The sequence below is a fragment of the Symphalangus syndactylus genome, chromosome 1 (assembly GCF_028878055.3).
Source record: "Symphalangus syndactylus isolate Jambi chromosome 1, NHGRI_mSymSyn1-v2.1_pri, whole genome shotgun sequence".
In the NCBI taxonomy this organism is placed as follows: domain Eukaryota; kingdom Metazoa; phylum Chordata; class Mammalia; order Primates; family Hylobatidae; genus Symphalangus; species Symphalangus syndactylus.
In genome coordinates this window covers 77871824-77897863 of record NC_072423.2, presented here as the reverse complement: position 1 = coordinate 77897863, position 26040 = coordinate 77871824, and the positions used below count along the sequence as shown (strand labels likewise).

At 44.9% G+C, this 26040-nt stretch overlaps 1 protein-coding gene and 1 pseudogene across 2 annotated transcripts in view; both read right to left on the bottom strand.

Annotated features, from left to right (window-relative positions):
* The window catches only part of GNAL (G protein subunit alpha L), a 205473-nt gene that overhangs the window by 141418 nt on the left and 38015 nt on the right, over positions 1 to 26040 (bottom strand). The window lies entirely within an intron of this gene.
* LOC129460616 (asparagine synthetase [glutamine-hydrolyzing]-like) lies at positions 1738 to 3456 on the bottom strand (annotated as a pseudogene).

Here is a 26040-nt window from a genome sequence, read left to right as displayed (position 1 = left end):
GTGTCAGACTCCATTCTGAGCTAGGTTAAAAATTGAAGTTTTGTGGAAGGAGACTGTTTAGCACAGTTTCCACAGCTCACATCTTGTGAGTGTGTAAACACATATATTCACACGTGGCAATATCAACCCAGCATGAGCTATGACTAGTGGGGCAGTCAGAAGGTAAGTTTTTTTTTTTTTTTTTGAGACGGAGTCTGGCTCTGTTACCCAGGCTGGAGTGCCATGGCATGATCTCAGCTCACTGCAACCTCTGCCTCCCAGCTTCAAGGGCTTCTCATGCCTCAGCCTCCCGAGTAGCTGGGATTATAGGCACCTGCCACCACACCCAGCTAATTTTTTGTATTTTTAGTAGAGACAGGGTTTCACCATGTTGGCCAGGCTGGTCTCGAACTCCTGACCTCAAGTGATCCAACCACCTCGGCCTCCCAAAGAGCTGGGATTATAGACCTGAGCCACTGTGCCTGGCCAGAAAATGTATGTATCTATGCTTTTTTTTGAAAAAAGCATAGAGTAGTGGGATTTTTATAAGGATTTGCCAACTTTTTTTAATGTCAAGATTTCTATAAAATGTTGGAGAGCAGGGGACAAAATAAATCCCTTGAAAACTTATAAAGGGAGAATTATGTTAGAACCTAGAAGTCACATTTTTAAGGAAGTTTGATATTTAGTTTCCCTAAAAATATAGCAAAAGATTTCCACTTGTTCAGATTTAGCAACAGTGTTAAAGATAAATTCTATATTTGAAATTTAAGAAGGATTAGGTAAACAGATGTGATGAAAAACGTACCAAAATATACCCAGGAAGTTAATATATTAATAATATAATGATAATGTGTGTGCTGTAAAACTGCTTCTAGTTATGGAGTGATTGCTGGCACTGGGTTAAATCCTTTCCATGGAACAATTTACTTGGTATTTGCCCTAAAAGGTGGGAACTATTGTCATCATCATTTTACAGAGACTGAGAGGCTGAGTAAGAAGAGTAGCTGGGACACAGACCCTTGTAGCCTGGCTGCAACATTCGCACTATTACCTGCATTGTGTGCCACAACACACTGCCAACACTCTAAAACATAAAAGCACTTTCTTTATACAGTGACGAGACATTTCTCATGAAAAATGCAAAGCCAATCTTAGCCTATTTTCAGGTAGGAATTCAACACACCTTAAAAAAATTTCTAACCCAATCACCTCACCTTTTTCTAGTCTGGTCTGGGAAACCGATTCTCATTTGTGTTTAGAACCATTGGATCATCATCAGGTGTACCAGCTGGCCACCTGGAGCAGTGGGAGCAAGGCTGGTGGGGAGGGTACCGAGAGCAGAGTGGCGTCGGCTACCAATGTGAGCGTCTGTTGCTAGGCAACTGCAGCAGCAGCATTGCGCTCCCCAGCAACACACCCACCTGCGGGGACCCAGGGCTGCCCTGGGAGCCGCGGGCAGAGGGTCCAGGCTGACTGCACCAGAGCCAGGAAGAGAAGGTCCTGGTCACCTCATGGAGAATTTGAAAGGCACAAAAGTAAAACAGTTGTTTCCTCACTCTTGTTGAAGTTTAATACATACAGGATGTCTCAGAAGTCTTTTTCTTTTTTTTTTCTTTAAATTTAAGACTTTTATTTTTTTCACACCCCAGTAGGCCTGGGTGGTTGATTTTCCTTGCCCCCCATCCATCCCCAGTACCCCTACCCTTCACAACGAGAATATCTGCTGTTGCTCTTTGGCTCAGAGAGCACCTAGGCTTAGGCAGCTGACTTGTAGTGGGTCAGTGAGCGGGCATCGATCCATGTGGGCATGCGGTACTGGCTCAGCCACCCCACCCTGCCTGGGTAGTGGCATTCAAGCCTCAAGGGCAGGAATAGACTTCTTTGGCTTTAGGATATTGAAGGGAAATTTCTGGCCCACATTTGCTGTCATTGCGTCTTCAACCTGATGTTCAACATATTCCTATAACACCTTAAACCAGGCATTCTTATTCTATCCCTGAAGGCTTTTGTTCCCCAGAGAATCTCTTCAGGGTATCAGATTGGAGTCCTCAAATGTCTCTTTCAGGAGCTGTTTCTCCACCTCATCTTTGGAATTCTCATTTCTGGTGGCAGAGACATGTAACAGGAAGAAAATCGATGATGCAGAAACCAGACTCTCAGTTCAAGGCTGTGGGCAGTTCGATCTGCACTGAGAACATCAAACAAATAGAGCTCCTTCAGAGGCCTCTCTCTCCTCGGCCTCATGAAAATATATGTAACCCTGCATAAGTTCATCTGATCTCTGTCCAGAGAAGATCACCATGCTATCTGTGTTCTTCCAAATCTACTTGGAAATTAAATACTTACCTACTGAAGTGCGAACTGTTGTAATGTCCTAAGTTTCCAAGGAAAATATAACTTCATCCAGAGCCTGAGTGCCTTCCTCAGAGTTCAAGAGGGTTTCATGATGTTCACTTCCAATATGGTCTGCCACTCTTCCAGCAACCAATAAATCAGGGCTGCCCTCCATGCCAGTCACAAATGTCTGGGGAGTGTATTTTCTACTGCATCTCTTTCAGCTGCTTCACCTGGGTGGCAGCAACCAAGCCAGAGTCCAAGCCCCTAATAAAATGGAGCCTATCCTTCTGTCTGTTGTCAAAATTATCCTTCTCCTTTTTCTCCCTCTCCTTCTTCTTCTTTCTTCTTTTTAGAGACAGGGTCTCACTCTGCTGCCAGGCTTGAGTGCAGTGGCACAATCACGGCTCACTGTAGCCTCAACCTCCTGGGCTAGAGGGATCCTCTCGCCTTGGCCTCCCAAGTAGCTGGGACTACAGGCATGTGCCACCATTCCTACGTAATTTTTAAATTTTCTGTAGAGACAGGGTCTTGCTATGTTGCCCAAGCTGGTCTTAAACTCCTGGGCTCAAGTGATCCTTCCACCTTGGCCTCCCAAAGTGCTGGGATTACAGGTGTGAGCCACTGCACCCGGCCTTAAATTCTTCTTAAGATCATTGTTAAAAAGGAACCAAAGCTTGCTCTTCAAAGTTTCTGTCTCTAAACCTGAGAAGAGCTTCTCCACATTGTCACAGAGGGCATGCAGAGGTTGTGCCTACAGTGATGATATTTAACCATTTCCACAGATGCAACTTTGCCATTTACCTTTAAATCCAAAACTCCATAGTGTCTCAGAGGAAAAGGCTCCACTTTTAAAAGGGGAGTCATGGAGTGCTCCAATGGAACAAGAACTTCAGCTTCTGAACACACAACCAAAATCCATCTTCTGTTACGGCTTTAAACAAAACTCAACTCCCTAGGTATCTCTGCCCAAGAACACTTTCTTATTGGCAGTATCTAGCAAAGTAATTGCAAACACATCATCCAACATACAAACTGTTTGCTCAATCCCTCTTTTGTCGTAAAGATGACGATTATCTCACCATTCACGTTGGTCTGGTGTTCAAATTCAAAATGGTGTTGCATCTTTTTCTGTGGTTGTAGCTTTCACTATTGTAACAGGGCTACAAATATGGATATTTCTTCACTCAAATTGGCTGCATTCCAAATAGCTGATCAACCACTGCCAACTGGTGAAATCCAAAGAAGCAGTTGGTGTGTCCATTGGCATTCTCAAAACGAAATGCGTGTGAACAGAAAGGCAGTCGTCACTGCCAAAGAGGGCCCAAGTGTCATATATGGTGCAGTGAAGCCATGGGCTCTAAGGGATTTATTCAAAAGTGATGGAAGAGACTAGGCACCAGCGGGTCAGGTTGGAGGGGACAGCCAGGGCCAAGGCTGCAGAAGGCATCTCAGAAGTCTTAGCGCATTTGAAAGTTTAATTATTCAAATTTCTTTTATACTTAGTTTTGTAAATTTTGAATAATAATTTAAAAACTTGGTCTCTTTCAGTCCTGATTGAAGATGGCAAATGTTGAAAAAAAAGTCACCTGTTCTCTGATTAGCTGAGCTCAAGTCCCCAATAGCAGTAAGAAGGAAATTTGTTTCCCATTATAAGAAGCCTCCCACCCCCACAGAAATTTAATTAACAACTGGATGAAAGGATGAAAAAATTCAAGGCAGCTGTTTCAGTTCACGACAGGCCAAGCAGGAGATGCTGATCAAGTTTGAAAACTGACTAGACGTATGTATAGCACCAGATGGTGGATACATTAAATTTTAATAAAAAAATCAATAGATAGAACATGTAATAACTGGTCTTCTGTAGTCTTTATACTTTAAAGGTTATTAAAGATGAAAACTGCATTAAGACTTCTGGAACAGGTACATCAACAGTTTTAACGCCCATCACAGTGGCTCACACCTGTAGTCCCAGCACTTTGGGAGACCAAGGAGGGGCAGATTGCCTGAGCTCCAGAGCTTGAAACCAGCCTGGGCAACATGGCGAAACCCCAATTCTACAAAAATTACAAAAGTTAGCCGGGCATGGTGGCATGCACCTGTAGTCCCAGCTACTTGGAAGGCCGAGGCAGGAGGATTGCTGGAGCCCAGGAGGTCGAGGCTGCAGTGAGTCATGTTTGCATCAGTGCACTCCAGCCTGGGTGACAGAGCGAGACTCTGACTCTGAGGAACAAAACAGTTTACGAAAGGCGAATGGTCACTAAATTCTATGCACTAACAATGCTCCAAGAAGCCGACAGCTATAGCCCGAGAGTTGCAAACAACTGGGTGGTGCTGGAGTTGTGGCCACTGAGTGATCCGTGTGCACACAGCCCTCAGCTGGGGGTCCCTTCAGGACATTTTAAACAACTTGCTGTTGTTTTATCTCTTTTTTTTCTTAGTATCTGGGTGGAAATAACCTGAGTAGATGATCATTCATTTTTAGCAGCAGAGATCACTCTGTGACCTAATTATAATACACTTAAAAAACATCATGATAAAAATTTTAACAATTTTTAGAGAAAAGCAGGGAAACATTTTTCCATTTTCCTTTTCTGTACATAATAATCTGTGATCAAATATTTTAGAATGTATTGAAATCATTTATCTTCTATTTTTCTTACCCCTATAACCAAAGTAATATTAAGGAGCTTTTAGAAGTGTCATCTGTAAAGGAGAATAACACATTCTTCTTTAACTCACAGCTTTAAAAACGAAAATAACACTGAATCAGTAGGAAAAGTAGGTTACATGTCTCTGACTTCGCCCCTTGTCCAAAAATCCAGAACTGAAATATTCCCACTAAAGCACTGGACTCAGTGGTACAGATAGGAGTTTAATTACTGTGTTAGAAGGTGGAAAGTCCATTGAATATGTTAAAATAAAACCAAACAAAAGCGTATCCCACAAAGTATAACAAGAGGAACCTGCAAATAGAATGAACTGTCAAGGTCTCACAATTCAAAAATATGGTCAGGCTGTGAGGCAAGGGCAGGTGTGGGGACCACTGGTGTATTTTAAGAGAAACCACACACATCAAAGTTGCATTTAAAACACATTTTACAAACCAGAAATCAAATAAAGTGCCCAATAATTTGCATTTGAACAGTGAAAATCAGCAATCCCATCTGTTTCAATCTGCTGTTTAACCTCAAATAGCCTAGCAGCATTTTGGACTACAGCAGATATTCAAACTCATGTTTTTTAGCCAATGTGTTTTAAAACCAAAGTGAAGTTTCAAAACCAGTCTAAAAAGCTTTAAAGATGGTGCTTTCTTTACTAATTAACAAACATCAGATGAAGTAAAATGTAAAAAATTTTCAAGCAAATCTACCATATATATGAGCAAAGTTTCTTTCTGAAGGAATATTTTATGATAAAAAATAATTTTAGCACTTAGAGACGGTTCTAGATACCCTGACTTTTCTACTCTTCAAATAATTATATTCACAAACATATTTTCGTATAAAGTGAGTCAGACTCCACAAAGTCCCTTGATTTGGAGCAAAAAGACAGAGGAACAATGTGGTCTGCATTTTAAATGCCTAACAGTGGTGGTTTTTTTTTTTTTTTGTATTAGTGAGCGCTCCTGTGGAAAATCAAAGGCGTGGTGACATGAATCCCAGTGTTGACACCTGATTCTGTGTAAATCCTAGTGCCAACACCTGATCTCATGTGGACCCTAGGCTAACACCTGATTCCATATGAATCCTAGAACTAGCACTGATCCAGTGTTGGAATTCAGTAATGTCTGTCTGTCTGCCTCACACTGTTCTCATATTTTAAGCAAATCAAGTGAGGATATACCATAAGGGAAGATGGTTTGTAGAGTCCGATTTCGTGTCCGCACAAAAAGGAAAGGAAGATTCAAGTAGTTGAACACGTGGATATTGCTACCTACAGGCTGTCACCCATAGAGATGTACTCCAGAAAGGGTAAGAACACTCTAAGACCAATTTCCTAAGTTTCTGTGCAGTTGAGCAAATAGGACTAACACAGCCCACTCACTCAGAGGGCACTGGGCGAGGATGGGTATGAGCCGAGGGCTAGGTGGCGTGGGAGGGACGCTGAGGGGTGTGTGAGGGTCCTTGGAATCGGGCAAAGCTTCATCATGGGAGCAGCATCCGAGGCCGGTGTTGAGGAGTGGTAGAGTCAGACCACATGGAGAGAAGGCGCACATTTCAGGTTAGAAGGCACTGCAGAAGGATAGGCAGAGGGAAGGGAACTGGCATCGCCCAGGAGGCAGGTTGGCAGACAATGAAACTCAGTCTCAGAGGTCGGGTGAGCATATGAGCCGCAGGATTCGTGTTCTTGGCACGGAAACTTTTCTTAAGAGGCAGCCCCTCCACTGGGTGCAGCATAGTGGTTACTGAACAAGAATGCCAGCAGAGGTCCCTTTCTTTGTTATTCTCTGTCCTTCTCAGTGCATGGGTGGGGGTAACAGTACTCCCCTCATGGGGCTGTGGTGAGTATCAGATGAACTGATTCACTGCATCAAGCTCCCAGGAAGTGGACTGTGGTAATTATGACGATCATTCAATAGGAATAGAACTAATATATATCCATCTTATCCCTCTGCATGAGGCAGCATGCGGACATCCTTGAAGATTTCCTAACTTTTTCTGCTGGGCAGACACATGAACAACGAACTATAGTACGGTCAACAAAGACCCACTGAGGGCCTGTGACATTCAGCTGAGCACAGTGTAAGCTGCTGGCTGGGAACACACAGGTAACAAAGCATACTGGGAACTGTACAAAAATGCACATGTGATGGGCGAATGGGTAAGCAAAATGTGGTAGAGACAGAAAGTATAATGGTGGTATCCAGGGGCTGGGAAGAGAGGAGAAATGAGAAATTAGTGTTTAACGAGTACAGAGATTCAGTTTGGGAGGATGAAAAATTTCTGGTGATGGATGGTGGTGAAGATTGCACAATGATGCGAATGTACTTAATGCCACTGCGGTGTACTCTTAACAATGGTTTAAATGGTACATTTTATATTGCATATATTTTACCAAAATAAGAAAGAACAAAATGCACATGTAGAATTTTCAGCACAGCAATTATGGGAGAGAGTCTCCTGGTGACAGCTGAGTGACTTCAATTCCTTGTTCTTAGACACATTTACTGCAATTATACTTTTACACCAGCAGGTGACAACATGGAGCCTGGGGGACAGATGGAGGCTCTGAGGTGCTTTTAAAGCAATGCATGTTCATTCATTCATCATAAAGCATTCTTTGAACACCTACTATACATCTAGCACACTTCCATGCCTTGAGATTATAAGGATAAATCAGACACTGTCCCTGATCCCATTAATTTAATAGTCTAGTTGAGAGGGATGGACCTGCAGTCAAGTTTTCTGAATTCTGTAATGATTACAGTGGGAGCACAGAGGAGTTTGTGTGGTCAATTCTACAAGTGCATAAAAAACATCATTTCATTTTTTTTAGAGAAACTTATGCTAATATTTGTAAGTCACTCTTCATTTTTAAAAGACACTGAAAGGTGCTTTATTTTCAGCATCTCATTTGATGATTATAGAATGCACCATATTGCCCACAATTTGGTCCACAGCTTTCACAGGGGTCTGAAAGGGTAGAGTTCTGTTGGATTCCAAAGCCTCCACCCTTTCCCGGATGAACTCTGAGGCCTCTTACGGATTTTAAAAAACTACACCCTTCTCTCTTCTACTAATTCCAAAAGGAAAAATCAAACAAGCCTACCTCCTTTCCCACTCAGTTAGGCAGATTAATCTGCATATAATGACTGATGAATTAATTATCTCTTTGCCCAGTTGCCTTAGCAACTGGTTTCTTTTAGAATTTGGTTTAGTTACAGAGTTTAAAGCAACAGTATTCCTTGTAATAGAATATCGAATTGTCTATGCAATTAAACATAACATAAACTTTTCTTATCCCAGGTAGGAACTATGAGCCTTTCTCAGAGAAGCTGGAGTGGCTCATCCTCAAACTTGCAGGGCTGTTGACAAAGAAGAAGGGGCACAGAGCTTCATCTTTGTCTATGTTTGCGTTGCATGGTTTGCTTTTATTTGTCATTACGTAGCAACATTTGATGAATTTAAACTATGGGTAAGTTGAGATTGACATTCAAAAGGGATTCCCTCATTGCACACGAATCCCAAACAAATTTAGATGTATTGTATGGTTGAGCAAATGAAGAAATGTGTTATGTTGTGAATGAGAGCCAGGATTTTCAGAAAGGAAGAGGCAACACACACATATGGAATGAAGAGACGCAAGAAAGAGGCCTGTGGGGATGGACTGGAATTGCAAGAATTGGTATGAGCTCATGACTTCTAAAATATACATGGACACACTCATGATTCTGTCCACAAATGGGTGTGTGCAAGTGTATTTGTGGGCCAGTGTATGTTTGTCCCTGTGTATCTACATGCATGTATTTCCTACTTCTGTCTGCTGAAACGCCAAGAAGTTAAGACTCTCCAATAATAGCAAGCAGGGACAGTACCCAGATCTTGGTCATCCTTAGAGAAATAGCTAACTGGGGGTGTGGGGTGTGGAGTGGGCAGGGCAGGGTAGCTATGAGCTAAACCTGGAACATTGTTACGTCGGAAAGTAAGGAAGTGCCCAAAAATGCTGGGGGCACACCACTAGCACACAAGAGCTGGATTGAAGGGGCTCTCATTTGGCCAAATCTGGGATGATGTGAGCACCAAAACAGTTAAGTACTGTAACGAATTCTAAGCCACTGAAAATTACAGGCCTGTCAGGTGTCCCTGCCAACAACAGACAGATAAATAAATAAATAAATAAATAAATAAATAAATAAATAAATAGAAAAGGGAGGACTCTAGCCAAAGGCAGCCAGTGAATGCAGAAGGAGGGCTGGGACAGGGGACACATCCTTTTCGACCACCGTGGGGAAGCATGGGTCGGGTGGAACTGGCAGCAGATGCTGAACGCAGGGGGAGGTTTTAATGAGGAGCAAGAGGGCTGTATGGTCTCCAAGTGCCTCCCCATAGGGTGCTTATTAGTGGCAAAATAAAAAAAAAAGAGTTACCACACAGTGGAGAAACTGGACACCAAGTTGGGTCATCACAATTGACCCCACCAATGTGGGAGGTGTGGGCATCAAAGGTTTCCACAGGTGAGACCCCGGGAAGGACACCACAGAGTGTATGCAGTGTTCTAGCCAGAAAGGTATTTACTGAATTTAAGTCAGGAGGAAACATCGGGCAAACCTAAAATTAAAAAAAATAAAAGGATAGGGACCTGTATTCTTCACAAATGCCAACGTCATAAAGAGCTAAGGAGCGATGACACCCTAGTGCAATACCTCCAATCCTGGAGGGGAAAATGCTGGAGAACACATAGAGGGGCCGACCGATGAAACTGCTGTGCAGATGATGACAGGTCAGACACACTTATTGTCTCAGTGTCCAATCAAGTGATTTTGAGAACTATACCATGGTCACCTAAGGAAACACCCTGCCCCTAGAAACACAACGGACGTCCTTTAGGAGTAAAGGGCCATGATGGCCACAGCAAGCTCTCAGAAGACTGAGAAAGATTCACCTGTCTACACCTCCACCTGCACATCTACAGAATGTATGCAAATGAGAAGGCACACAGGGAAATGTGAACAAGAGGCGAACCTGGGTGAGGGGCATTTAGGAAGCCTTTGAAGTCTTATTCTTGCAACTTTTTTCTAAGTTTGGGATTGTTTCCAAATGAAAAGTTGAATAATGAGAACAGCCTCAGATGCTCTGTTCTGTAAGAATTTCCCTGAATCTGGGCACCAAGTGCCCCCAGGGATCTACGCTGCACAGGGCACTCTCTGGGTCCTCACCTGGGTTCAGTGGGCAGCAGACACCATCATGGTGTTTCTGCTCGTGTACTTCGGTGATGCATTGACCGCATGAAATAAGGCAGTAAGATGTTATGACGTCAGGTGGCAAAGAGCAGTGGGCTCCTCTGCAGCACTGAGGTTCTGTGGGCGTTGAGTCCCCCAGGTCACTGCTGTCCTGCCTGGCAACCCGCACATCCTCCTCATCCTCACCCGCTCTGCACGGACTCACACCACACAATTTTTCAATTCTGCCTGGAAGGAGTGCCTCCTCCTTTTCCCTGGGGAATAACTGCTTCGAGAGGAAAGGCTTGGCTGGGCGTGGTGGCTCGTGCTTGTAATCCCAGCACTCTGGGAGGCCGAGGCAGGTGGATAACTGGAGGCCAGGAGTTCGAGACCAGCCTGGCCAACATGGTGAAACCCTATTTCCAGTGAAAATACAAAAAATTAGCTAGGTGTGGTGGTGGGCACCTGTAATCCCAGCTACTCAGCAAGCTGAAGCAGGAGAATTGCTTGAATCCGGGAGGTGGAGGTTGCAGTGAGCTGAGATACGGGGAGCTGGGGCATGTCTGCCTCGGCAGCGAGCTGGTCATGAAGGTGCCATGCTGGGCTCTGCTCACAGAGGTCAGGCCGTCTTAGGTGACAGCCCTCCCCTCGGGGAGCTTGGTGTCCCAGCAGAGACATTGCTGCCCACAGCAGACCTGGCCTGGCCAATGCATGCTACAAGAAGTTAAGACACAGAAGCCAAGGGCCAGGGGTCCAGTGGCCCAGGCTGTGCTTGGGCAGGAGCCTAAACCCTGGAGGAGGCCTTTGGGGCCTGCTTGGAACAGTGGGACTTTTGGGGTGGGTGGTGCAGGCTATGATCACGTTGGGAGCCCAGCAGCCAGAGGAGCTAGAAGAGAGAAAGCCTGGAAGTAGGGTCTGTGGGAGGCTTTGATATTAAAAGAGGAAATGCAAGTCAGCCCTTCATCTGCTGAGTGATGAGCTACCAGCAGGTCTGTCAGCCCCAGGTCCACTGCCTTCTGTGAAGCAGAGCCTGGACGCTGGGGGTTCTGCTGGCCTGCAGACCCACCCTCTCCGGCCCAGGGGGCTGGCTCTGCAGACAGCCTCCACTGGGTTCCCTGGCCCAGCTCCTGTGGGTGCAGGGGGAATGGCAGGGTGAGGATAGGAGGTCAGGGTCCTTCCCCCGTTCCCCCATGCCAGGCTGAATGCCTTCATCAAGCTCTCTTCAGTAACCTGTTTTGAGGGGATCGTTTGTTTTCTGCCAGATTTCTCACCCAAATGGTTCCCTTCCTCTGGGCTGATATGTCCCTGTGCCCAGCACAGGGCTTGGGGAGCAGAGGCATCTGGATTTCAGTCCCCATGGCTACTCTGGTCAGATGACCCTGTGCAGATAGAAACCTGCACTGCTGTGTGGGTGGCCCCAGCACACTGGCAGGTCTGGGCAGCTTTGATCTGACAAGGGCTGTGCTTTCAGAAGGAAGGTGAACCAGTGGACTGGAGAGACGGGGAGAGTGGGCAGGAGGGCAGTGAAACCCACTGCAGAGACCCCGAGGTGCAGCCAGGGAGGTGAGCGCAACAGACATTCAGAAGAGTGGAAGAGAGAAACATTCAGAGAGACTTTGAAGACCTTGGGGACTGATCAGACTTGAAGGTCGGGGAGAGGGAGATGAGAAAATGCCTTAGGATTCTTAGAATTTGACTAGAAAACAATATACACAATTTAAAGCATTGGTAGGCATTATTGTAATGAAGCAAGCTATTTTCTCTTCTGCAAAGATGATTAAAACATGCACAGTAAGCTCATTGTATATATAGTAGTCCTCAGATGAATATTTAACAAAATGTATTTTTTAAAGTTTGAAATACTCCATTTACCCGCATGTGATTGTTACACATTGGATACTTGTATCAAAATATCTCATGCAACCCATAAATAGATACACCAACTACGCATCCACAAAATTTAAAAAAATTGAAATAATTCCAAGCTCACAGAAAGAATAGTATAAAAATGTTCCACATACTCTTCACCCAGTTACTTCAATTGTTAGCATTTTGCTACATTTGCTTTGTCATATACTTTCCCTATCTGTATGTTTTGATATTCGTATTTACACATTTTTTTCCCCTGAACCATTTGAAAGTAAGCTGGAGCCAGTATGCCCTTGTCCATATGTATTTCCTAAGGCTGAGATTCTCTTACATAACTACAGATGTTGCTACAGTCCTATTGACTAATTAACTGTCCATATACAAAGTCTGCTAACAGAACCAAGTGTCCTTTGTAGCAATCTCCCCATCCTTCTTCCAGGGGCTGGCCCAGGATCACACAGCATTTAGCTGTCCTGTTTCTCTTCTAACGCAACTGGGGAATTTACACCCTGCAGTTGACATGGGAAAATGATTGTGAAGGTTGTTCTTCATGAGCTAGAGGAAGTTATCATCACCACCAGCAGCTTCTAAACAGCAAGTCTCAATCTCTCAGACACACCAAGCACCTTCTGCAAACAGGGGCTGCAGAAGTCAAGTACAAATCTTTCAAAACAACTGCTGTACAAATGCAGTTTAAAAGTATGTGATACTTTAAATCTTACTTAAAATAAAACTAATACTTCTATATACAAAAAAATAAAACCACAAAGAAGTATCTTTAAAAAATAATAGAGATAGGGTCTTGCTCTGTTGCCCAGGCTGGAACACAGTGGTGTGATCATAGCTTATTGCAGCCTCTAACACTTGGGTTCAAGTGATCCTCCCACCTTGTCCTCCTGAGTAGCTAAGACTACAGGTGTGTGCCACCACGCATGACTAATTTTTAAATTTTTTGTAGACATGAAGTCTCACTATGTTGCTCAGGCTGGTCTGGAACTCTTGGCCTCAAGCAATCTTCCCGCCTCAGCCTCCCAAAGTGTTGGAATTACATGTGAACCACCATGCCCAGCCAGAAGTATCTTTAATAGAAGAAGTCTCTCCCTCTGTGGGAAGAAAATAGACTAGATTTGGAGATGTACTGGCACGTTAAGTCCCAGAGTAGGCTGCGGTACAAGACAGAGAGTAGTAAACTCTGCATATCAAATCACTATGTTAATGGATTCTTGTATATGAACAGGGGGAGGGCTTGAAGATGTCCGATAAACAACTGGGACCCAGGAAGGGAGTGTTTCCTATGTTGCTGTCTGTCCTTTTCCATTCTCTGAACTTTTTACTGTGACCTTGCATTTTTTTCTCCTTCCTTCCTTCCTTCCTTCCTTCCTTCCTTCCTTCCTTCCTTCCTTCCTTCCTTCCATCCTTCCTTCCTTCCATCCTTTCCTTCCTTCCCTCCCTCCCTCCTTTCTTTCTTTTTTTTTTTGAGACAGGTTCTCACTCTGTGGCTCAGGCTGGAGTGCAGTGGCACAATCTCGGCTCACTGCAAACTCCTCCACCTCTAGGGCTCAAGCAATCCTCTCAACTCAGCCTCCCAAGTAGCTGTTACTACAGGTGCATGCCACCACACCTGGCCAACTTTTTTATAGTTTTAGTAGAGGCGAGGTTTTGCCATGTTGCCCAGGCTGATCTCGAACTCCTGGACTCAAGTGATTCTCCGGCCTCAGCCTCCTAAAGTGCTAGGATTACAGGTGTGAGCTTCATACCTGGTCACATTCTTTTCTAATTAAAGAGACCAATGAGCTACTCTTATTTAAACGATCCATTCCTCATCATCACTCTCTTCATTGAGCTCAACTCACTTATTAATACCACTTATCAATACCTTATCAAGTCAGGCGCAGTGGCTCACACCAGTAATCCCAGCACTTTGGAAGGGCAAGGTGGGTGGATCACTTGAGGTCAGGAGTTCGAGACCAGCCTGGTCAACATGGTGAAACCCCGTCTCTACCAAAAACACAAAAATTAGATGGGTGTGGTGGTGCGAGCCTGTAGTTCCAGCTACTCGGGAGGTTGAGGCAGGAGAATCACTTGAACCTGGGAGGTGGAGGTTGCAGTGAGCCAAGATCGTGCCATTGCACTATAACCTGGGTGATAAGAGCGAAACTCCATCTCAAAAAAAAAAAACCCACAAAAACAATAAACAAAACCTTATCAAATGCCCACCAATCCTCACGTCGGCCTGGCGTTTTCCTTGTGCCCACCTGAGTCCAGCCTTTCTCTTTATCTAGGATGCTCTCCTCCCACTTCTCTGCATGTCCATCAAACCGGTTCTATACTTGGTTCAACCACTCCTGCATCAGATAGGGGACGCTGGTCTAAATGCCATTTGCCCTTTAGCTTCCTGCCTGGTTGCTGTGGTTCTCTGAGAATGTCAGGTTTTTCCAGTAGAATAAATCCCCCCAAAGGCTATTTCCTACATGCTCATCAGATCATTGATGCTTACTGAGTGAACTACAGAATGACCCCAGCAGTGGTCCTGCTGAGGGTCTGGTAGTATTCCCTTTGCAACCTAAAACCTCACCTGTTGAACGATGCCATGAGATCTTTAGAGTCCTAGGCGAGCCTGTGAAACTCCCGTGCTATCTAGAATGCAAGCTATTGCTAATTTCTCAGAACTTGCTGCTCTCCAAGGACATGTCATTTAAGCCACACAGCCATGCTCCAGCCCTCGGAGCCCAGACATGATTGCCTCCACTGAATCCATTCTATGTGATTTGATCCTGTCTTGTAAAGAAAATCTAGGCCCGGCGCAGTGGGTCACACCTGTAATCCCAGCACTCTGGGAGGCCGAGGCGGGTGGATCACGAGGTCAAGGGATCGAAACCATCCTGGCCAACATGGTGAAACCCCATCTCTACTAAAAATACAAAAATTAGCTGGGCGTGGTGGTCCTCGCCTGTAGTCCTGGCTACTCGGGAGGCTGAGGCAGGAGAATCGCCTGAACTGGGAGATGGAGGTTGCAGTGAGCTGAGATCGCGCCACTGCACTCCAGCCTGGTGACAGAGTGAGACTCTGTCTCAAAAAAAAAAAAAGAAAAGCGTATTGCTCTTCCCTAACCCCCAGTTCCATCGAGAAACCACCGAGCCTCTGGAAAGATGGTTTCATCTGAACTAAGAGCTGTTTCAAAAAGGATGAGGCCACCCCACATCTTCATCCCTTCTGGTGTGGCTGGGGGCCTCCTCCAGGAGAGAAGTGATGGCGCAGTTCTGCAGAACGGACACAGGACCTGTCCAGGAATGTGCAGAATGGCACGCACACCCAAGTTCTGGGCTTGGACTTTTTTCTTTTTATTTCAGTGATAGACATAGGGGATACAAGTGCAGTTTTGCTGCATGGATATAGAGCATAATGTAGGCATCACTTGAATAGCATACACTGTACCCAGTAAGTAATCGTCCCTCCCTCGCTCACACCCTTCCTCTCTAATGTCTGTTCTTCCACTCCTGTGTCCACGTGCACACATTGTTTCACTCTCACTTATGAGACCATGTGGCATTTGACTTTTGTTTCTGAGTTATTTCACTTAGAGAATTACCCTCAAGAAGACATGATTTTACTCTTTTTACAGCTGAATAGTATTCCATAGTGTATAAGTACCACATTTGCTTTATCCAGTCATCCGTTGATGGACTTGGAATGTTTTTTAAGACAGAAAAAACACCTCCAAAAGAGGAAAATGAGAACACACCAGTGAGAGGCTGGGACCTTGCTGCCATTTAGCTCCAGCTCTGGAGAACTGGCTGTGTCCAGCAAGCCCCCCAGCCTCACTGGCCTCACCTCCCATCTTCGCCTCTGCTCTCTGCCACCTGGGTACAGCATTCAGCAGGCAGAGCAGTTCAAAGGGTGAGCAGAGGGAAACAGCTCACCCTTTTATATAGCAGGAGCTTCACACATGACAGCTGTCCCTCAGACACAGCACGAGAGGCCCACACTTCCAAGTTCCCAGTCCACGGCTCCCTGCGCCCGGGCGCAGCTTGGTGCATTGCAGGAGCCCTTCCCTCGCCGGCGCCCCTGTGCCACAGCGCCACCTGGCGGCCGTTCGAGAAACAACCCGACTCAGCACAGATCAGCGTCATCTCTTCACATGTCCAGGTGTCCACAGCGGACCAGAAAACACTACTTCCTTCCAAGCAAGTTTTATTTCTTCTTTCCTTGCTGTCTGCAATTTTTGACAAATCAGTTAATCACTGCCCAGAAAGCTCCTATTTCATGAATACATAACTATAGGCATCCCTATACCCACTCCTGTGTTCCTGCCTTTCTATTTTTGCTGTTTCCCTCTTCGTGAATTTCCCTGTGCTTCTGCTTATGTGATTGCTGTAGCTAACTTACTGTGCTTCTCATCAGTTACTGGGTTCTGCTGATTTAACATTTACATGGACAAAACAATATTTCAAAGCATATTAACATTTTCTTTTGAACATTCCGTGTATCCCTCCTCCATTTGTAAATGTTGGGAAGATCCATATTTAGAACCATGTAGTTAAAACTTGTTAGCATTGAATATTGCTAACATACAACACAATTGAAGTGATAAAATTGGGGCAAAACTTGACACTATTCTTTTTTGAACAGATACCCACAGGCGAGGACAGACTAAGTGTAGAGTTATGTGTGCTTGAGAACAAAGGCTCTAGTATCCAGAGTATTTAAGGAACTACCACAACTCAACAATAAAAGAATAACCCAATTAAAACAGGAACAAAGGACTTGAACAGACATTTCTCTAAAGAAGATATACAAATAACCAATTTGCATAAGAAATGATGCTCAACATTATTAATTAGGGAACTGCAAATCAAAAGCACAGTGAATAACATCTCACATCCACTAGGATGGCTATAATAAAAAAGATAGTAACGAGTGTCGGTGAGATGTGGAAAAATTAGGACCCTTCATACACTGCTGGTGGGAAAGTAAAATGATGCAGCCACATTGGAAAACTGTTTACCTTTTTCTTAAAAAGTTGAACATACAGTTACCACATGACCCAGCAATTCCAATTCTTGGTAATACCCAAGAGAAATAAAGCATATATTTAGACAAAAACCTGTACACAAATGTCCATAGCAGCACTATTCATGAAAGCACAGAATCAGAAACACACAAATGTCCACCAATGATAAATAGACAAAATATGGTATACCTATATGATGGAATATTGTTCAACCACAAAAAGGAATGAAGTAGAGATGTATGTTACACATAGATAAAAACATTAAGCTAAGAAAAAGAAGCTAGTCACAAAAGACCACATATTATATGATTATTTATGTCAAATGTCCAGAATAGGCAAATCTACAAAGAGAGAAAATAGACTAATGGTTGTTGGGAGGAAGAGCAGGAGGGGAAACGGGGAGTGACTGCTAATGGGTCCAGGGCTTCTTTGCAGATGATGAAAACATTCGGGAATTAGATATTCCAGTCCTTCAGCAGTGGGCTCCCAAGGACGGTGGTGATGGTTCCACAACCTTGTGAATATGCTAAACACACTGAATTGTACAATTTTAAGAGGTGTGAATTCATGATATGTGAGTTATTTCTGCATTGGGGGAATAAAAGAACAAATGGCAATCTTTCTGGATTGGAATTCAATTGCGTAGTGGGATTTCTACGTTCTTTCTTCTGTTTTGTCAAGGGCTATATTCGACCTATTGTAAACTAAAAATAAAATCCTAAGGCCCCCCACTGACTGAATGAAGCTTCTTGGCCAAGGGTAACCCCAGAAAAACCTTAAAAACTGAATTCCCGGTCGGGCACGGTGGCTCATGCCTGTAATCCCAGCACTTTGGGAGGCCAAGGCGGGCGGATCACCTGAGGTCAGGAGTTGGAGAACCAGCCTGGCCAACATGGAGAAACCCCATCTCTACTAAAAATACAAAAATTAGCTGGGCGTAGTGGCATGGGCCTGTAATCCCAGCTACTCCGGAGGCTGAGACAAGAGAATCGCTTGAACCCAGGAGGCTGAGGTTTCAGTGAGCTGAGATCACACCACTACACTCCAGCTTGGGCAACAGAGTGAGACTCCGTCTCAAAAACAACAACAACAACAACACCAAAAACTGAATTCATGGCCATGATGGTAAGGGAAGTCAGACACACCTCATACCCCATTCTTTTTGGAGTTTTGGCACAAATGACTGGAATTAACATTAAAACAGAGATCATCAGTCTAACACAATAGATTCTGTGTGGCAATAAAATACTAGATTATAAACAGGACCTAAGGCCATGCTAGGCAAGGGTTAAGTCACATGCTGCAAACTATGAAAGCTTGCTAAAGGTTTTTGTTTGTTTGTCTTTAATTAACCCGATATGACATGGCTTACTTTCCAATTTGACTCTGGTATAGTATCACATGACAGATAGCTGACCCCCTTAACTTAAGCAGCCTTTGTACTGACTTCAAGTCTTTATTTTATTTTATTTTTTTCCTTTTTGAGATGGAGTCTCACTCTGTTACCCAGGCTGGGGTGCAGTGACGCGATCTCAGGTCACTGTAACCTCCGCCTCCTGTGTTTGAGCGATTTTCCTGCTTCAGCCTCCCGAGTAGCTGGGACTACAGGTGCATGCCACCATGCCTGGCTAATTTTTGTATTTTTAGTAGAGATGGGGTTTCACCATGTTGGCCAGGCTGGTCTCGAACTCCTGACCTCAGGTGATCCACCTGCGTTGGCCTCCCAAAGTGCTGGGATTACAGGTGTGAGCCACTGTGCCCGGCAAGTCTTTAGAAAAACTTAACTTGGCCAGGTACGGTGGCTCACACCTGTAATCCCAGCATTTTGGGAGGCCGAGGCAGGCAGATTACCGGAGGTCAGGAGTTCGAGACCAGCGTGGCCAACATGGGGAAACCCCCATCTCTACTAAAACTACAAAAATTAGCTGGGCGTGGTGCCAGCACCTGTAATCCTAGCTACTCAGGAGGCTGAGGCAGAAGAATCGCTTGAACTGGGAGGTGGAGGCTGCAGTGAGCTGAGATCGCGCCACTGCACTCCAGCTTGGGTGACAGAGGGATACTCCGCCTCAAAAAAAAAAAAAAAAAAAAAAAGTGGGAGGCTGAGGCAGGAGAATGGTGTGAACCTGGGAAGCAAGAGCTCGTAGTGAGCCGAGACAGCGCCACTGCAGTTTGGCCTGGGCGAAAGAGTGAGACTCCATCTCAAAAAAAAAGAAAAGAAAAGAAAAGAAAAACTTAACTCTTTCAACCCACTGCCAACTAAATAAAGAATCCCTAAAACCCACCTATGACTTGTAAGCCCCTGCTTCCAGATGTCTCGCCTTTTTGGGCCAAATTAACGTAGAATTTCCATGTGTTGCTTTATGATTTTGCCTGCAATTCCAGTCTCCCTAATGTGTAAAATCAAGCTGTAACCCGACTGCCTCGGGGCCACTTAATCAAGGTTTCCTGGGTTTGTGTTTTCTCCCAGCCGTGGGCAGCCACACTGGCTCAGAATAAACCTCTTTATTAATAAAATATTTTACAGGGTTTGGTTTTCCTGTTTACAGCATTTTATGCCAGATTCTGCTGGGTGGTGTGGAGGATACAGAAATGAATCAGAATGGATATGACTCGCACAGAATATATAATCTGCTAATGCATTTAAGTGAAACTTACAAATATCTACAATAAAAGATAATGAGTGTTATGAAGGAAGTACATAATAAAACGAGTGGAGACTTAAGGAAGAGAACTTCCAACACAGAGGGTCAGAAAATGTTTCAAAGAGGGGGTAACATTTGTAATCGACCGTTAAATTTGGAGAGGATCTGGCTACTCAGGAGTGTGGGAGAGGGATTCCAAGGGCAGAGGGAGACGAGGAAGCTCTGGAATTGGTGAGCAGAGGCATCCTCTAGCTGGTTCACTGTGCTTAGGGAAGGCAGAGTGGGAAAAAGAATGGACAGCCACACAGGTGGGGCCGGAGGAGTGCTCAGGCCACTGCTCCATAGGCAGGAAGCATGTTTTCCTTCTAACTGCCCAGGAAAAAAATGGCCACTTTCTCTTGTACCCAACACATCTATGAACCTGCGATCTCACAGTCTTCATATTCTAAATGTTCAGTTCCAGGATTCTAGAAATGTAGGTTAACTATCTCGTTTGCAGCCAAATACCAAATCATCAATAAAAAGACCAAAGAGCAAATCAAAAATTTGATGCCAGAGATCCCTCCCCCACCCAAATGGCTCTGATGTTTCTTGAAGAGACTTTATCTACTAACCAGTACTAACCCGTCCATCCCATCCCAGTGTGTTTAAACTCTCAGAGCTTTGAGTGATTTCTCCCAAGAGGAGTCAGTCTTTCATCAGCAGGCTCCCAAGGAAACAATTTGTTTTCAAAATGTATAAATGTCTTTGGCATGCAATATTGATTTGTATTACACAACATAAAACTCATCATCTAAGACAGGAATCCAGGAATATTACATTTTCTTACAGAGATGTAGCAAGTATCTGTATTTCTGTCTGTATCATCACTGTAAGAAAATAAAAGAACAGTGCGAAGGAATCAATGTCTGTGCAGACTGAGGGTGAAATGAAGTTCAGAAACAATTTTAGAAACTATTAAACAGATTTATCTTAAAAAGAAACTTTGAGGTTTGGGACAAGAGCAAACACCTGTTAGAAACAATTCTAAGCTCCCGCCTGAATTGTCCAACTCAGAATTGCAAGGAGCCCCCGGAGCCTCTCTCCACTGTGCTGCTGAGACTTCGTGAAGGTGGAGCTCCTGGAAGCAAGTGTGAAAATGCGGCCAGAAGAGGGCAGAATCAAGACAGGGGAGAGAGCTTATGTGACACTGGCTGTGAGAGCAGGTGGACTTCCAAAAGTAAATAACTTTTGCCTGAAGAATGTGAGTCCTTTTAAATCATCAGGCTCAGAGAGACATTAAAATGAGACAATAATCATGCCCTAGCCCCCCCGCCCCACCGCACCCCCTGCCTGCATCACCATTTTGAGCTATCTATTCATCTTTTGTTGTTGTTGTTAATTAAAGAGATAGGGTCTTGCTCTGTCACCCAGGCTAGAGTGGAATAGCTCACTGTGGCCTCAATCTCCTGGGCTCAAGGGATCCTCCTGAGGAGCTGGGACCACAGGCACAGATCACCACACCCAGCTAAATTTTTGATTTTTTTGTAGAGACAAAGTCTGTCTATGTTGCCCAGGCTGGTCTCGAACTCCTGGCCTCAAGTGATCTTCCTGCCTCAGCATCCCAGATTGTTGGTGTTATAGGCATGAGCCATCACGCCAGCATGTATTCATCTCTTAAAACTGCCTTCTGTTGCCACAAATAGCTATAAATTAACTTAACAATGCCACACTGGACACCATAACCCACACTCTATAAGTTAAAATGTATAGCCAGTTACTAATCAATGTTACTTCTGTAAACGAATGAAAATTCCTGACAAATAATTTTGTATCAGACTACTCTCTTTCCCCACTTTTTGCTTTTAAAACCCTGATTACCTGAGTCAAAAAAACTCCTCCTCTCTACCTTACACTTGTTTGAGTTGGAATTCTATCATTTACAATGGAAAAGGGTCTGGATTAAAACAAGAGATGTACAATATCCTTACACAATTGGCTCAATAAATGCCTCCACATCCAACATTCTGCCTTTGAGTTTCAGGCTTATCATTTCCGTTTGGGGTCCTGGTGTAAGCGGAAGATGAGGGGAGCAGAAGCTGCAGCCCATCCGTTACTGGAACAGTAGCAAACTATATATATATATAAAATACATATATAATATATAATATATATAATATATATATATAAAATATATATATATTTTATATATATATATTATATATATATATTTTTTTGAGACAGAGTCTCACTCTGTCACCCAGGCTGCAGTGCAGTGGCACGAACTCAACTCACTGCAACCTCTGTCTCCCGGGTTCACGCCATTCTCCTGCCTCAGCCTCCCAAGTAGCTGAGACTACAGGCGTGCACCACCACACCCAGCTAATTTTTGTATTTTTAGTAAAGACAGCGTTTCACCATGTTGGCCAGGATGGTCTTGATCTCTTGACCTCGTGATCTGCCCGCCTCAGCCATCCAAAGTGCTGGAATTTCAGGCATAAGCCACCGCGCCCAGCCCAAACCCAATGTTAAAGCAGTTTGTAGCACATGAAGGGCACTTCTTTGTTGTCATGGTACAGTGTGAAGACACGCTTCCTTCTTCCCTCTTCTGGAGTGTGAAGGTGTGCCGGTTCCTTGGACTATAGTGGATAGGGGCACTTTCTTCCCCCTTATGCTACCGCATGTTCTGTGCGTCCTTTGTCATCACACTGTTCCTTTGCTGTTATTCCCAGCTTGAAGGGGGGCTTCCTTTGTCATTAGTGCCTTCTCTGAGTCTCTGTGAAATGTGCCAGCAGGATGTATGTTTCTTAACTTAGAGAAGCATTATTAAAACCACATTAAACAGACAAATTGCTTTAAGAAAATACTTTCATATCTTCGGGCAGGCCTTATGGAAAAGGAGAAATATTTTATTTCTGTGGAAGTTTAATGAGCTCCTATTTTGTGTTAAGATTTATGCAAAATACTAAAGGCACAAAGATGAGTCATATAAAAGCCCTGTGATATTTTTTGGAGACAGAAACAAAAATAGTGCTTCCACCCCAAGGAGGTAATGTTAGAATATAGTGACTATAAGATGCTTTGGGAGTAGAAGGTCAGGAAAGGCCAGAAATAGGATGCATTTTTTTGTTTGTTTGTTTGTTTTGAGACTGAGTCATGCTCTGTTGCCCTGGCTGGAATGCAGTGGCATGATCTCAGCTCACTGCAACCTCCGCCTCCCAGGTTCCAGCAATTCTCCTGCCTCAGCCTCCTGAGTAGCTGGGATTACAGGTGCGTGCCACCACGCCTGGCTAGTTTTCGTACTTTTAGTAGAGATGAGGTTTCGCCACGTTGGCCAAGCTGGTCTCGAACTCCTGACCTCATGTGATGCACCCACCTTGGCCTCCCAAAGTACTGGGATTACAGGCGTGAGCCATCGCGCCTGACCAGGAAGCATGTCTTGACATCAGCCTCCAGGTTGAGTTGGGGATACACTAAGTGAACAGAGGGTGAGCGCATCTTACGAGTTCAGGAAGGAGCAGAGCAAGGTCGGGCTGTGGGGGACGCACAGGGCATACTGGTGTGGGTAAGAGTTGCTCCTTAGATTTGTTTGTGATGATAGCCAGCAGCAGCTTGCAGAATGGAATAAATGGAGTGCAGAGTTTAGAGGCAGGACAGCTAGTTTGGGTGTCTTGGCAGTCCTGCTGGGTTGAGAAGAAAGGGCCTAGACCAGGTAGAGGGAGTGAAACCGCCTTTGCAAAAATTATAACTGAGGAAATGATGACAGTGAAAGAAATTGAACCTAACTGACTCCATCTTGTTCTAACCTTTAAGATGTCCTTGTTCATTCCTGGGTGTAGGCCAAACTAACTTTGGGAAGGAATTCAGTTCATGGTTTGACTCTGAAACAAAATTGATAATAGCCCTTTCCCGAAGAGACTTCATTCTTGCCTGGGGACCAGTCTGCCTTTGCAGGACAAACAAACTAGCTACAAGATTAGATATTACAGTCTGGGGGTCATGCAGTCTCTGGCTCCAAGAGTCTGAACCTCCCCAAACTGCTCCTGGGGATAACATCACTACTGTAGAACCTAAGTTCAGTGCTTGAGATATTTTTGCAGACCCTGCACTCCACGGATCAGCTGACACCACTGACTGGTAATCTGCCTCAACCAGTTCTGCCATCCCACCCAGGAACAGAAGACAGCAAGAAAAACTCACTTCAACCCCCTATGATACCATCTCCAATGACCAGTCAGCACTCCCCACTTCCCAGGCCCCTACCCGCCAAATTATCTTTAAAAACTCTGACGGATCTGAGTAATAATAAAACTCTGGTCTTCTGCACGGCTGGCTCTGCGTGAATCACTTTTTCTCCATTGCAGTTCCTGTCTTGATAAATCGGCTCTGTCTAGGCAGCGGGCAAGGTAAACCCATTAGGTGGTTACAGGAGGAGTTATGGTTGTCAGGTCAGGGTGACCAGCGGGGTGCGGGTGACAAAAGACAGCCAGGAGGCAGGATCCCTTTGAGGTACCAGCCAAGGCCAAGGAGTGAATGCTGATGCTGTCAGCCAGGAGAAGTAGGCTGGGTGAGGAGGGATGGAGGAAGACAGCAGGCCTGGAGGCTTCATTTATGTCAGATGGGAGACAGGTGCGAGGGGGGAAAAAGAGAACAGAATACATGGATGCTACCTAAGAAACTGTGTCCATCACCTGGACTTCATTTCAAGGTGACAGCATTTAAAAACAAGTATCAACACTCTCGGAAAAGGGCATTCTAGATCTCTTCTTAAAGGGACATTCAACATGAAGGCCAGTCTGCCGGGTCACCGTGGAGTGTGTGGATACCGACAAGGCATGTCAGAGCTGTGGACTGGGAAGGGCCGAGAGCCCAGGAAGGCAATTCCAAAAACCCCAGTTCCTGAGCGAGGCCGATCAGCTCCTCCACGGCTTATAAACAAAGCAGAAAAGCCCCAACATGGAATGAGAGGCAAAACCTCAGAAAGGGGAAAGGCCTCCGTCTAAAAATGGCTTGAGGCTCTAGAGGCTACATCATCCCCCTGGAGAGCCAGCGACATTGTGGCTCAAGGATCGTGACCAGCGTCGGACTGGGGAGTTTTCCTGAGCAGCGAGGCTGAGCTCACGCTAGGAAAGCCATAGACAGGACATTCTCTTGTAGCCAATAACCCTCATTTTTCTAAGAGATAGTTTAATTATTTTCTTACTATTTTCTCTTCTTTTCTCCTCTCCTGATTTCCCCTGTTCCCTGCTTTTTGCTTCGCCTTTTAGAAATGCAAATATAACCTTTCACCTCCCCTTCACCAGATGTTCCCTACAGGGCAAGTTCATCTAACTCCTAGATGGATATCTCCTGGAGAGCTGCCAGTTGATGGCAACCAAAGCATGGCCCCCAGTGGAGCTCTCACTTCCAGGGTGTCACCCTGGAACTCACACCCATTAGGAGGGCACGTCGAAAGCATGCCCACTTGGCCACCTTTACAACTTATTTCTGCCCAGGAAGGTGCCAACCCAACTGCCTGTTAGATAATTGCCCCATAGATAACTGCCTGGTAGGTAACAACTGCCCCATAGCAAGGGGGCCCTGCCCTTGCTCATTTCCTCTCTTACCTTATAAAAATGCCTGCTTTCTGCTCCAAAGGGGAAGTGCCACATTTAAAGGCAGGACACTTTGTGCCCCTGCAAAGCTAGCTTTGGAATAAATTCATTTTTTTTCTTTCTTTTTTTTTTTTTTGACACAGGATCTCACTTTGTCATCCAGGCTGGAGTGCAGTGGCACCATCTTGGCTCACTGCAGCCTTGACCTCCTGGTTTCAATCAATCCTCTTGCCTCAGCTTCCCAAGTAGCTGGGACTACAGTTGCACCTGGCTAATTTATGTATTTTTTGTACAGACGGTGTTTCACCGTGTAGCCCAGGCTGGTCTGGAACTCCTGAGCTCAAGCTGTCTGCCCGCCTCAGCCTCTCAAAGTGCTGGGATTATAGGCATGAGCTACCATGCCTGGCCCACTTTTTTGGTATCACAAGTCACTGTTTTTAACTGGACTCTACATGAGGTGAGCAACTAAGCTGGTTCTTTGTTACACCATGGGCCTCTGGGAAGGGAAGCCAAATGCGGTCAGTGTCCAGAGGCTTCACATGTAATCCCATGAGGATCCTCCCAGGAAACTAAGACACAAAGTTGCGGAAGTGACTCAGGGTGGCTCACCCAGTGAAGACGGCGGCGAGGCTCAAGCCTCTATGCTGCTGACCCCAAGGCACCTTCCCCCACCTCTTCCTACTGTGGGTAGGACCTTTACCTGCTGCATCCTGAGGTGCCCTGTTTACACCTCCACCTCCTGCACTG